The following is a 14,642-nucleotide window of genomic DNA, read 5'->3' on the forward strand; positions in this document are numbered from 1 at the left end:
ACCACACGAGATGAGAAATCTTTGCCATGCTGTAGAATTATTTTATAAAGTCTGGAGTAAAAGTCAGTGTTTACACAGTGCCCTTTTGTAAAGACAGAACATTCACTAGACAATCAAACCATATATAAAAACATAAGCCTCTCTATACTGCATACTGTAGCCTGAATCTACAAAAGATGACTTGAGTGCAGGTTATAACAGGGAGAGCCATGGTGAAGTGCATTCCTGTGATAAAGCCTTCCCTTTATCTCCTTGAGACTGACAGTGGAGCTCTCCTGCCACCTCCATGTCTTTTTTTCCACAGGACCCTGAACAACACAAAAGTCACCAGATCCCCAGAGAGCATTTCTCACAACTTTGCAAACACTCGTTTTGATGTGTCCATTTTTTGATGACGCAGTTTGTTTCAGTGATCAAGGGCAGTTCAGAAGAGGACAGTAAAGGTGAGTGGGTAAACACACACACACACACATGCACACACACACACACACACACACACACACACACACTTTGAGTTGTTTGCCAGAACACCTGTGCGTTTGAAAAAGAGAGCAACACAAAGCATCTCTCTTTTTTATTCTGCAGCCATGAGGTGACACACCATTGTTTTCGCCCTGTATTCCTCCCCTGTGCATTTTGATTCCTGCCAGACAAAGGATGGGCCTATTGAAGTACTATATGAGAAGGACCATTAGAAACTGAGCTGGTCATCACTCTACTGTGAAAGGCATTCTACTGATGTTCTGTCCTTCATACAAGTAAACTTCTCAAAAATTTGCACACACTGGGTGTCTATAGGAGTCAGTTCCAGCTCCAAAAATGAAGGAATGGTAGCCTATACAGTCGACTTCAGAAAGTATTCAGACCCCTTCACTATTTGTACAATTTACTATTTATTGTTTTTATGAATCAAAATATAAAAATCTCTCATTTTTTCAGACTCTTCTCTCTGGCAGTCCAAATTGTGCTCAGGTGCACCCTATTTGCTTTAATTTTTCTTCAGATGTGTCTAGAACTTGACTGGAGTCCAGCTGTGGCAAATTTAATTGATTGGACACACACCTGTCCTGCATGTCAGGATAAAAACCAAGGCATGGAGTCCAAGGAACTCTCTCTAGACCTCCACGATAAAACTGTGGAGAGATAAATCCGGGCAAGGATATGAAACCATTTCCAAAGCTTTGAGTGTTCCTGCAAACAAAGTGGCCTCAGTAATTGTGAAATGGAAGAAGTTTGGAACCGCCAAGATCGTTACCTTTACTAGATTATATAGAAACACCTCTGTAAAACAGTTTCAACAAAAACTGAACATCACTTTCATTAAGCAGGAATCACTGTAGGAAGTTGTATCAGATCACACTTATTTAACTGCTAAACGAGTGCATTTTATCAGAGTGCAAGTGAAGTCTCACAATGACTTCCGCTGTCAAAAGCCAACATGATTTTTACACATGTAACCAAATTTTCCAAATGAGCCGACCAATAATGCATTGGCTTGAACAATTTGTAACATCAGAATAAATACAAGGTAGCCATACACAACCTTAAATCAAACAAAATTATCAAAGTCAGATCAGTTGATTCTGCAGCTAAGGGTGATTTATCCACCAGCATTTCTAGTCTACACAAATAAAGTGTAGATGGGAAAATCCTCTAGGAACCCTTGGCAAAGGTAACCTGGGTATCATTTCTCCTCTTAAGATAGTAATCAACCAGCTATGTAATATTTCCCTGCTCATGTTAAAAGGAACTATTATATCAGACATAATACTAGATATTTAAACTGAGATCTTCTCCCAGCATACTCTGACACTGAACAGTGTAGATCAGGGGGTAAAATCACCAGCTGAGCATCATCCTGCTTCAACTACAACAAAAAATGTCCTTCACCAGCTGCTGTCTTGCATTACAACATAAAACTGAGAAGTTGTAGATCCTGTCTATCCAAGTTTTTTTTTTTCAGTGGTGATGATTGAGTCAAAAAAGTCAGTGTGTTTGTGTTAGTGTATGAGAGCACATCTATCAGTGTAAACATATTGACCTGTCAATGGGGTGTCTGGTTCATTGTTTTACTTGCCAATGGTGCTGAGTTCAAATTTAATCACACATGATGAGATGATTAATCTGGTTCACTATCTGTCCACCGTACCCATCCATCTGTGCTCCTCCCTATTTGTCTGCTCAGCGGAGAGAGCTTTCTGCTCGAACCACGACCCAATCTACTGCCACTGACAGGGCTGTGGTCAGGCTATACACACTCACATAAAGGCTTAGAAAGTGTTCCACATTGTTCCCCTAAGATATTATATTTCTTAGAGCAAAGAGTCCCACATTGTCATTTCAGTAAGCTCTGTTATCATCTTAAACAGGGATACACTGATTTACATCCAGCATTGGCATTTTTCTTCTTTAGGATTATGTTGCTTTTGTAAAATGAAACAAACAAAAAAAAAAAAAAAAAGCTCTTGCTCATATTGCTGAAAAAGGCTCCAAGTGATTTAAGTATTAAATTCCACAACGAGAGCCATACATATAAAGATGTATTATAAAGAAATACAAAAGTAAGGTAATATTAGTTAGTCTACCTGCACAGAATGCTGATCCCATGTTGAAGTAGAAGTCTGAACAAACCAAATTAGAGTTTGGGCCACTTGCATAAATAGGTCTAGATGCAATTCATATCTCATATCTGACTGTGCAACCACTTACAGAACGATCAGATCCAAATGTGTGTTTGTTTGTTTTTTTAACGCCTCACTTGTCTGCACATGTATATGTGGTCTGTCATTCAGTGTTGGCACCTTACAGACCGAGACAGAGCAACTTGTGGAAATCTAGGAGGTAACATGTAAACACCACATAGAAAAAAAAGGATGGAAGGTTTAATCCTGGAACGGCAACAGTAGTAATCGCTGCACCGCAGTGCTAACCGTAACCAAGCAGTTTTTGTGGAAATTATGCGATTTGAGTGTTGCACAAATGATGTTATTCAGTATGCACGTCAGTAAAATCTGCATGGGTGTCAGTTAGATCTCAAATTGTTCACTTACAGTCAGATATATGTCACTTACAAACATGAATATGAACTACCAATAATAAATAGACTAGATCTGACAAAAAAGTGGACTTTATAGAATGTAATGTTTAATGCAGCCTAAATCCAACGTGGCAGTGGAGTCTGCCCCTGGACTAGGTTGGAGCAGCTGAGTTTGATTTCCCCGTGATGATCTGGCTACTTAAAGGGAGGAACAGGCAGCCAGAGATGATCACGGGAAATAGACTTAGCTGTCGCAGAGTGAGGTGTCAGCTGGCAGTGGAACATGGCTGAAGCCGGTGGCTGGAAAGCACCACCAGAGCAATGGCACAAGGGAGTTTAGTGAGTGGGGATGGCAGAAACTGCCAGAGAGGACAATGGGGGGGGGGTTCTGCATTAGATCTGTGCAGGGTGTACCCTGCCTCTTGCACAATGTCACCATCTACAGGATAAATGGTATAAATAATTGATGGATGGATGGATGGATGGATGGATGAATAGATGGGTTGTTGCATTAATGTGAGAAAAGGTAAAAGACACCACTTTGGCCAAGCCATCTGTCCTGAGTAGTAGATCTCTGAGTGGTTTTGCTATGGTCAGGGACTTCTCTCTGCTCTGCCTGCATCTGCACAATCCATCTTCTTGTTGGTGTTGTTTCATCTTTGCTTTCAAACACTGTTTACACATATTTCATATCAGCATGTTTCTTTTGGAAACAAACCACAAACCACTAAACAACTAAACCCTCTATTTTATACAGCTCCACTGAACTGAAAACCTAATATTTTTTCTTTGAATGAACTTTACCGTATTACATTTAAAGACTATATTGAGTCTTAAAATCAAATCAAAAAAACTGAATCGAATCTATGTTCTCAAAATATATTAAAGACCAGGGCGGCACAGAGGTGCATTGGTTAGCACTGTCGCAACACAGCAAGAAGGTTATGGTTTTGAATCTTGTTCAGTCTTTCTATTTTTAGTTTGTATGTTTTCCCTGTGACTGTGACTTGAAATAACCAATAACCATCATACTCAATAAATAACATTTTCACAATTCTTCCCTTGCTGGCTTGAGTCTTTTTATATTTATGACTGAATTACACACACTTTAATTAAATGTTACTGCATATGAAACACATTGCATGGATAAGCTTTCAAAAGCAAACATAAAAATAAATGTTCAAACAAATCATTAGAACCATGACAACCATGACAAGAAACCTAGGACTGAATTAACATTAGACATTTAGGATTGAAAACTCAACTGTAATCTTTGCTGAATCTTTATAACAATTTGCACCTCAGCATTGACATGATGTGTGCACAGTTTTAACCACAGGTCATGCCAGCGTAACAGTTCTACTGTATGACCCAGAACCAGAATCTTTGAAGATATACAGCTACTGTAACAATATCATATTTAAGAGGCTTTAAGGCAATGCTCACAACACCTCCACTCCTCCTCGGTTGTTTCTTTAATACAGCAGCCGAAGTGTGTCCAGGAGCATATTGGACCATTCTTCAAGGACCCTCAGTTGTTTATGGGATGAAGTATGAGTCAGGATGATATATTGGAACAGTTACGTTTTCCCCCTCATTTTAAGGATTCAAGTTTTAGTTCCTTGCACAAGCCTTTACAGTACATTTTGTACAAATGTTAGCATTACAAGCAACTTGTATTGTATTTTTTTAAAATGATGAAATAATATTATTTTATTTTTTATTTTTTGGGGGCAAAATTTTGTTGTATTAACTGAAAATGAAGGTGATTTTGCATGCCTTACTATAAATCATATATAGCAGTTATACTTCCTTTGATTTATTCCCTTGCATTATTGTACACCGGTGGCACAGCCCTACTTATTTATTTTTTTCAATACTCTGTCAATAAGTATGGGGACATCGGTGCTTCCATCCATTATCCATAATTTACACTGCTTATCCTGCATTCACGGTGGCTGTTGCTGATCCCAGATGACATTGGGTGAAAGGTGGGGTACACCCTGGACAGATCACTAGTCTATCACCGGGCTGACACATAGAGACAGACCACCACTCACACTTTATGGGCAATTTAGAGTCACCAATTAACCTAACACCAATCGGCAAGTCTTTGGACTTTGGGAGGAAACCAGAGGACCCAGAGAAAACCAACAGAGACATTAGGGGAGCATGCAAACTCTACACAGGTTGAGCAGTATTTGAACCCAGAACCTCCTTGCTGTAAGGCCCATAAAGGGACATGTATGGGCACAGCATTTTGCATCGTAGCAAAATGCTACAGCTGCCAATCATTGTGCAATTATCCCAGGAGATGCCATCTGTCACAGAACAGACAGACAATATCCAATCCTTACAGTTGGAACAATAAAATTATTACAGCATATAAAATATAACACCCCACCACACATATTATTCCAACATATCATCAGTTCATTGCCCTATCCATGGCAGGTGGGGAGAAATTATCATCACTGCTTGCTCTGTGTGCTCTCTTTATGTTGATCTGCACATTTTATGCATATAGGCCTCAGCCCAAAGCCTCAATATCAACTCTGGCCATATATACAAGTCCAATCCATACACATATAATATAACACTCTGGTCAAATTATTATGTGAAGTCAAAGCTATGCTTTCTGTTTTAACAAAGCTTAACAAGCTATTCATGATTAATATACAACTGTATTTTACAACATTGTCAAGATGACTGACTGTAGAACCCAAGACAAAGCAATTAAATGTGTCTGCTATCAGGGGACTGGAACACACTCCTCTAACCTTTTATTATATCGCTTCTGTCAAAGTACATACATTAACGTGAATGCCTCTGATGTAATTAACTTTTCTATTAGCACACTGGCCTTAGAGGCAGCCAGTGCCACATTTTAAAAAGGAGATGTTCATTCGGAGTGTGCAGTTTCAGATGACTCATTAATGATCCGGTCCTAATTAAAATGCAGAAAGACTTTATTGGCATGCTGATCTTTCCCAAATTCTAATGCCTGCCACTTTTACAGCAGACTTTTGATTTATTTCTTTATTTATTTTTGAGGGCAGTGGAAAAAGATTTATTAATTAAAAAGCAGTAAGCCAAAGATCATGTTAATATCAGCACAATGTCTTTAGAACCAACACTGCATTACTTCCTTCAAAATTCAGCACCAAAGTGCTAATGCTTCACCTAATTAATATCATAAATTAATGTCACTTATCAAAGAATGCATGAACCTGTGTGAACACTTTGTGCCAGAACACTGTAAAATAATTATTAGTGGTATGAAGATGTGCACTACATTGGTTTGCATTGTGTGCAACTCACTAAACTTAGATAAGATTTCCTACATTAGTAACATGATTTGCTCCTTTTGATTTCAGCAGTAACACTGCATCTATATAAGAACACCACACTTATGCTACGCAGGACTTAAACACACCCTTCGTGTCTGAACAGCTGGTAGACTAAATACTGCAGGAGCTGTTTTCATGCATCACAGAGTGACGTTGAACTCAGTGGAAAGGCATGGCATCTTAATTGAAAATAGTAACCTGTCAAATGAATTCACAAGTATAGTTAGATATCAACCTCAAGTTGGCCTAAATTAAATTTACATAAGTGTAACCATTTTGTTCAGTTTTTAGCATTTTACCTTCGCATTTACTTTAAATCAGCTCAGCTCAGAGAAGAAAATGAAACTCAGGAAGAAACTGTGGAGACAGAAACATAGAGAAAGCTAAGGCTGAAAAAAAAAGATGAGGGAGGAACAGAGCCAAAAACTAATTCAAACCTAACCCGTCACTAATAGATAATGCTAATAATAATGGGCTACAAACTGTAAGAGGGCAGAAAAACTCAGGGCTAACATACAGATTGTTTTAAAATCTAAATCAAGTCCAAAACACCATATTAGACCTTTTTTATGCTGTGTGAGTATAGTTTACCCTTTGCTGAGAAACAGCAAATACCATTTTTCCATCTATAAGTCAGATTTAAAAAAATAAATAAATTTCATATCAGCCAGTTTTGTTTTTCAGTTATAGAGTAGCTTAGGTGAAGTAGGTTATGACACTGCATTATTTGGTGGTGATTAAAAGATGTTCAGCAGTAGCCTGGTAATAACGCAGTCACCTCATAAATCAGATGATCCACCTGACATGAGAGTTGATTAGCTGCTTTCAACAGTAAAAATTATCAATATCAGCATTGATCTTGCACATCTATTGGATCTAAATCAAACTGTGTGGTATCGCCCACCACCACCATTTCTATCACATCAGATGACTAAGCCACAGTTGTTTTCTGTCTGCTTTCATGTGCCTTACCCTAGTACAGGCAGTGTTGTGGATGCAGCTCTGCTCCTTAGAAGAACATAATTCAGAAGACAACCAGAGTCTCATTAATTTCAGAGCCATAGCAACCAGCTTAACACAAGACTTTAGCATCAGTGTGAAAAAAGACTATCCAAGACTTTGCAAACACAGACCCAGCATGCTTAGAAATGAGGTATTACTCAGTGAAAAGCAGGGAGCTGCAGAGACAGGTAAAAGCAGGGTTGAATGCTTTGTATTTTCAGATTTACCATCTCTACTACAGATAAAAACAGAAGAGTCATCTGTAAGAACACACTGACCTTTATCAGCAAATGGATCTAAAGACTGCTGCAGAGTTGCTGGGCAAAACCAAACAAGTAAAACTGAACTGTGGAGGAAGCTGCATCAACCAATAGAGGGAAAGTTGAAATGAAGCCTGGACTGTACTGTAGATCACAGAGCGACACAGGCAGACTAGTGGAATACTGGAAGATTGAGGCAAAAAATGGCCAAACACCTGGCGATACGACCTCCAGGGACACTAGCAAGGTGGCTTACATTTTGAGCCAAATGAAGAGAGGAACGAAGGACATGTCTCTCATAAGCTCCAAGTCAACACTCTACACATCTGAGGGGCTAAGTAAATAAGGCAAGGGATGGAGAAATAGTGGACATAAATACACACACACACACATACAAAAGTGCAGGCACATGCACTCTGCTCCTCCTGACATTCACACATCTGAGCAATAGAATTGCAGGCTGGTGTGAGCCAGTGCAAACCTTTAAAAGGACGTTGATCTATCCACATATCATCTTTAACTGTCTGGCAGGATGCCTATTTGTGGAGCTGGTCATCAGACATTACGTCAACATTTTTTATTCCAACAGCAACCACCACCAAATAAAACCTTTGCAAACCCACTACACATCACAAAGCTGCCTTCTTACATTTCAGTCCAGATTTGGTTTTAATTGCATTGTAGAATGTCAAATGAAAAATCTTTCTTTCTACTATAGATCCTGAAGGACATTATTAAATGAATGTAAAATACAGCAGATTGGGATGGTATTTTGGAAATGTAACCACTGCTGGGTACAGAACTATTTCATTCATGAGAACATGACTGAAAAAAATTCTGAATTTGAACTAATATATGAATGAGAAACTGTGTCCGCTGATTTAGTTTTATGTTTGTTACTGAAATCTAATGGGGAATAGTTTCTTCCCTGTCCATCTGTTGGTTCAGTGTGTCTAGGTTATAATCATTTTTTTTAGTGTAGAAGTCATTTGAAATTATTTATTTTTCAAATGTCATATTTGCAGTTGTTTATTTTGTCACACTGTCTGTTATGCTGCATTTATGTGCTGTTGAGAAAAGCCCTAGTCACTACGAGCTTTCATTCCACTTGCAAAATAACATTGTATTAAAGTGATATTTTCTTTAAAAATCAAACACTGAAGAGACAACACAAACATGAACCAAGGTTTGGGAGGCTGAAGCTTCGCAAGCTGTTGTATTTTTGGATCTTTTCATAGAACACTGCAAAAAAAAAAACAAACATCTTTTGAAGTTTGACATAAAACAAATAAGCCTCTGGTGTAGATACAGTAAAGCAAAGCTAAAATACTTGTTAAAAGATGGTCATAATGTTGATCAAAGATTACTTTTAGAAAATCTGAGTTAACTAAATTCTACTGACAGCTCATTCTTCTGCTCATCCATCTTTAGACGTACAACACCAGCAAATTGAATGAGTGTGTGTGTGTGTGTGTGTGTGTGTGTGTGTGAGAGAGAGAGAGAGAGAGAGAGAGAGTTTCTGTATGTGTGTTATTGTCTTCATATTGATGTTTTCTTTGCCACACACATGAACTCAAGTGTCGTCTCACTGACGCACGCTCAGCGGCACCATGACAAGACGCTACGGTTATTTGTATTTCGCACCTCTCGTTAAATAAAATCCATATATCTCACGGTTGATACCGTCATGTCTTCCTCAGTCCAGGCTTGTCGCCATCTATCTTCCTTTGTCACTTTCATCCTCATCACTTGTCTTCCTCCACTTCTTCCTCTACTTTTTATGGTGTTGGTAATCCTGCCATTGTTGTTGCCATCATGTTTGTATTTCCAATATAATTGGATGAAGAGTTGCTGTCTAGACAGGATTGGCACGTCAATTGTTAGCCATCAGTCTGCTTTATGAACGACTTTACGTTCTCGTCTTTGAAAAGAAAGAGTAGAGATAGGGCTAGAAAGGGATGAACTATCTCCATTTTAAAGCCAGATTGGGAAATGATGGACACATATTCTCGGTGGTGCTTGTGTCTGTGTGCTAATATGTTTGTATTTGTGTGTTTATTATATATGCATGTGATAAACATGGTCTGATAAAGTCTAAAGTTTGAATATTCTCAACAAGCGATCATAGCAATTTCAGCTGTTTTTATGCAAGTTAACTGGTGAAAACTGGAGAGACGAGGAATAATGCAATGATCCCCTGTATTCGTTAAAATAGAAAGAATACTCCTTAAATGTCAAGTTTTTCAAGAAGTCAGGGGGCAGTGAGCAAGGCAATTTATTAACCGTATGCAGATGAACCCAGCTAATGGAAACAACACCACAGGACCTAAAATCACAGGGCTTCATTGAGAGAAATGTCAGGGCCAAAAAGACACTGTGGTGGCTTAAAAACTGAGCTGAATGTAAATGAGAAACTTAGAATAATGTCGAGTATTTTTAAGTGATTTTTTTTTTTTTTTCCAATATGAGTGTTGTTTACCAGACAGAAAACAGAGCGATCATAGAGCAGAAATGGGTAATGAGACCGCTTCATGCTGTAAGCCTGAGGCCACTCTGAGCCACTGGGTGGTGCAGTGCTAATAACAACCCATTAGCTGCAGAAAAAATGACCCAACGCAAAAATGATCTAAACGGATCCAGCTCAGAATTGATGAAAAAAAATCAGTAGAAACCTCACTGGTCACTCCCACATGCTGTTTTCATCCTTGCTCTTTCATCTTCCGTCACTTTATCTCATTAAAGTTCCTGTTCCTGGCTTAAAAACATACAAAACATTTGACAGGGATGCAGCACAGAGATGCAGGTATTCTCTATAAATGTTATATCAAAGGCTGCATGTTTCAGGACAGAAATGACTGAAGGAGTGAAGTAGTTTCAATAAAAGGATGTACTCCATGTGATACTATAAACAAGCAGAAAGAGAAGCAAGTTGATATTTGTGTTAGAAGTAGTTAGTAGGTGGTGTAGTATCTTGTGACACACACAGGTGAGTCCTTCAATCTACATGCTTTATCACCACCTCAACCTCAAGAGGTTTTGTAGTGCTACATTTGTCATGCCAGTTTTGATTTTGCTTCTGAGAGTCAGCAATTCCCGTGGAGGACCTCTTCCGCATTATAAAATTAAATTATTTACAGGTTTAGGACCAGGGCCATGACTCGTTTCACATGTTAAGCCTACTTGCAACTGTTTGTGTTACTTTTCTCAGCCAGGCCTCTCTTCCCCTTTGTTTTTTTCAGTCTATAATCCTGGCTCATCCCTACTTCCACCCATCCTCATTCCAGTCTCTTCATCCCCTCCTTTGTAGACCTCTCCCATTCCTTTCTCAAATCCATTCCGCCTCAGTGTCCACTATTTCCACCATCACATAGTGTTGTGTCATGGTCATTTAAAAGCATTGAAACAAACACCTGCTGCGGTTTTTTGTTGAGCACATTGAGATTCAACCGCAGTTTACTGTGGGGATCATTTAAATGTTCAGCTGCTCTGTTTGAACCTGAACTAAAATGGAATTGGTTAGCTTTGAGGATTTATTGACTGGCATTTGAAATGTCACCTCACGGCACAAGAAAGGCTCCTCATCTACAGTAATTAGATGAATATTTAACAAGCACATTATCTGTTCATGGCAGCCAAAAACAGCCTAAAAAGATGGGCTTGTTGTATTTATCATGAATACAATGAGCTATTACAGGTATTGTTTCTTACTCACGCTAAAGGTGACACTCCTACTCTGTCATTTGCACGTAGTGTGGTATTGGTATTGGGATATAAACAATAACAACTATGCAATTTAAATGCCACCTCTCTCAACAGCATACCCTTTCTTTCTTTCCTTGCCATACGTGAACATAGTCATTCATGGGAATGTTTTTAACTAACATAAAGTGATTGTCTCAGCGTCTGGCATTGGGGTGTTGATTCAACCCTGTGGTATGTTTGGTGGCTGTAGTTATTTGTGGCACTGTTGAATCTGCTGTCACAACTAGATACAACTAATGATTTGCCAATATACAATATCATATACATAGAAATGACTACAACATTATCTCCAAATGACACTAGTAATGCAGATTGTATCTTGCTTTTAAATAAGGACTTATTTATTTACTCTTTAGTCTGTAAGATTTTAGACAATTTTTGCTTTATGTCTGTTGTTTACACACTAGATGATGTCTGCTAATGTGATTTACAAAAAGAAATTTGTTTTATTTCTTTTTGTGTTGTCCCACAGTGCATATAGCAAATAGGTTATGAACGGTTTATAACAACTGACAGAAGTTGCACTATTTTACATAAAGTAGACAATGATTTGATGATAAGCTTGAATATTTTTAATAATCATCACATTTTGACATATCCTTCGTACAATACAAAAGTCATATTGTCTTATTGCTGGCTTTGAACTTTATTACTATGAACTGTACATTTTGATCATATCAGTTAATGGTCTGATTGAGGAATTAACACTGTGCATTACTCTATGGGTCCTTGCCTGTACAATCTCTCGAGAATATTGGTCATTGGCTGTTTTTAATATAAAAACATAACTTCATCATCAGTATAGACAAAAAGAAACAAACAGTGTATCTTACTAAATATTTCTAAATAAAACTAGCCTTACTGCTACTCTTATGTGAATCACAATTTCTAGATGTCTGTGCAGCACTGACCAAACCTATGCCTTGCTCATCTACTGTACCTGCTACACTATTAACACCCCATCTCATAAGGGAACAAAAATAAGAATAATCAGATGAAAAGATCTGTTGTCGTACACTGAGAAGTGTTCATCTTTCCCTGCTGTGTGTCTTTTTATCTGCGGTGCTGCATAACTCCAAGAGAAAAAAAATGAATGGCTGTGAGTGTGGGTCACTCTCACAATGTTTTACATACCCCATGATGAGACACTGGCACCATTGTGTGGGCACTACGCCTAGGGTGACAGCTGCATGTGACAGCTATCAGCTTCACTTATTCACAGTTGTGCATATAGGCAAAACACACACACACACACACACACACACACACACACACACACACACACAGCATAATCACAAAAATTCATGTATGTCTTTGATCGTGATCCCACTTATTTGAATGATGGTCCATGTGTTGTTGTCAGAAGGGTTGTTTCAGTCATTCATAGAAAACACAATCATAATCAGAGATGGATCAGAGATTTTTGCATACCTGTGTATTTGCTACAATATGACTGGATTTAAAAAGCACAGCTGATTGTTTATTTTTACTTTACTGTTCTCATGTACACAACTTTGCAATTAGTCATTTTAGACTTCACTTACAAGTCTGCCTGACTGGATAACCAGAGAAGAAGTGGAAACAGGATTCAAAGAGGGTGAAAAATAAATGCTGTCATATAGACATCTGTTCCAATTACCTTCATTCTGTTCAGGTTTTTCTCTGTTTTACAGTTCGGTACAGCATGGTTTCATGTCTCAAAGTGCTTAATAAAGACAGTAAAAAACACACTTCCTGCTGTTAATTTCTAAGCCTGCGCATAACCTCAGTCCATGCCTGAGTCCCAAACCATCGCCCCTGGAATTGGCATTAATTGCTTGAGAAAGGAAAGTAATTATCTTGGGTAATTATTACTCTGGGTAGAGTGAGAAACTAGACAAGCCTTAGCTGTCAGTTCCCTGCGGAGAGAAGTAAAGAGAATTCTGCCTTTAACGTGTTTTAATTGGAGAGGCTGGGCCCTCGAAACTATAAGCTCTCATGGCTTAAGGGTTTATAACACACACACACGCACACACTCACTCACTCACACACATGCACTTATAAGGACAAGCACAATCTCACACACAGTGACAGACACCTTTGTCTTCACCTTCACATTAATACATGTTGCACTCAGACTTTTAGGTCTTAAATATGGGTTTTTTTTACACATATACAACACTGTCTTAGTAAAAAACACACACATAGGACTTATTGAACTATTATTATATTTTATTGTTAGAAAAAACTATTCACTGTTTAAAATGTATTTATGGGAGCAGTGATTATTATTGTTCTTTTAAAGGCCACTTGATTCAAGATAATGTCTTTAACCATCAAGTAAATAAAGCAACAAAAAGTTGCAAGTGAACTTAGAGACTATGAAACAGGAATGAGGTTGTGTAATGACGCCTCTGGAGAAGTGCCCATGCTACCTGCTGTGCAGAAAACATGCCAGTCAAGCACCAGGTGGTCAGTACCCTGCTAAGCCTTCACATCTGTAAACACACACACACAAACATGGGTACACACATACACCGAAACTGTGAAGCCTGAAGACAGAGGAAAAGGTCCAGACATCCCTGATGCCCTCGTCCTCCAGATGTCTGTTTCATGTCTCAGGGTGAACGCAAAGATGTGAACTCATATTACAATAGAAGTTTCTTTTTTTTTCCCTCAACAAAATAGTTCTTGTACTGTTATTTGACAAGTGAGCATGAACTGGACATCACTGCAGAGTCACTGCAGACTTAACGCACCATGTCTCTACACAGCAAAGCTGACTGAAACTGGTAGTAAAATAGAGGAACCAATGGTAGCTAATAAACAGATTTATGCCCACTGCCCTTGTTTATTGGCCACAGTGAGTCGACGTGTCAGCAGAGACAGCTGGCAAGCTGACAGCAGATCATGTATGTGGTTGCTATGGACAGCTCAAACTGATTTTAAATCTTGCCAGGAACTCCAATTCTTGTAAAAATGATTTTCTCTGGGATATCTTTTTTTCCCTTCTGTTTGTGTGTACTCACATCTAACAGTTGACCTTGTATGCAATCACATTGTTTCTGAAATTCACTTGCTGTTCAGTCTGAACACGTCTTTGAAGAACTTAGGGTGAGTATAGTTTCTGAGCATGCAGTGAGAAGGCAGCTGTGATTTAAATGGCCTATTCCCAGCCAGGCTCCTGGCTATTGCACATAGCTTTATAAAATCATTTCAGAAATGCCTTCAATACTGTGTGTTTTTTGAGAA

This window comes from Mastacembelus armatus, chromosome 14 (assembly GCF_900324485.2).
Source record: "Mastacembelus armatus chromosome 14, fMasArm1.2, whole genome shotgun sequence".
NCBI classification, from domain to species: domain Eukaryota; kingdom Metazoa; phylum Chordata; class Actinopteri; order Synbranchiformes; family Mastacembelidae; genus Mastacembelus; species Mastacembelus armatus.